At 64.5% G+C, this 301-nt stretch overlaps 1 protein-coding gene across 1 annotated transcript in view; it reads left to right on the top strand.

Moving 5' to 3' along the window:
* HOXA3 (homeobox A3) overlaps positions 1 to 301 on the top strand; it is a 3,996-nt gene that overhangs the window by 1,242 nt on the left and 2,453 nt on the right.

Raw genomic sequence — 301 nt, 5'->3', positions numbered from 1 at the left:
TGCAAAAAGCGACCTACTACGACAGTTCGGCGATCTACGGTGGCTACCCTTACCAGGCAGCCAACGGGTTCGGTTATAATGCCAATCAGCAGCCGTACCCGGCATCCACAGCGTTGGGCGCTGATGGCGAGTACCACCGACCCGCCTGTTCACTCCAGTCGCCTGCAAATGCCGGGAGCCACCCCAAGGCGCACGAGCTGAGCGAGGCCTGTCTGCGCACCCTGAGCGGTCCGCCCAGGGTGCGCAGACAGGCCTCGCTCAGCTCGTGCGCCTTGGGGTGGCTCCCGGCATTTGCAGGCGA

The sequence above is a fragment of the Bison bison genome, unplaced genomic scaffold (assembly GCF_000754665.1).
Source record: "Bison bison bison isolate TAMUID 2011002044 unplaced genomic scaffold, Bison_UMD1.0 scf7180017864364, whole genome shotgun sequence".
Lineage (NCBI taxonomy): Eukaryota > Metazoa > Chordata > Mammalia > Artiodactyla > Bovidae > Bison > Bison bison.
This window is presented reverse-complemented; position numbering and strand designations above follow the sequence as displayed.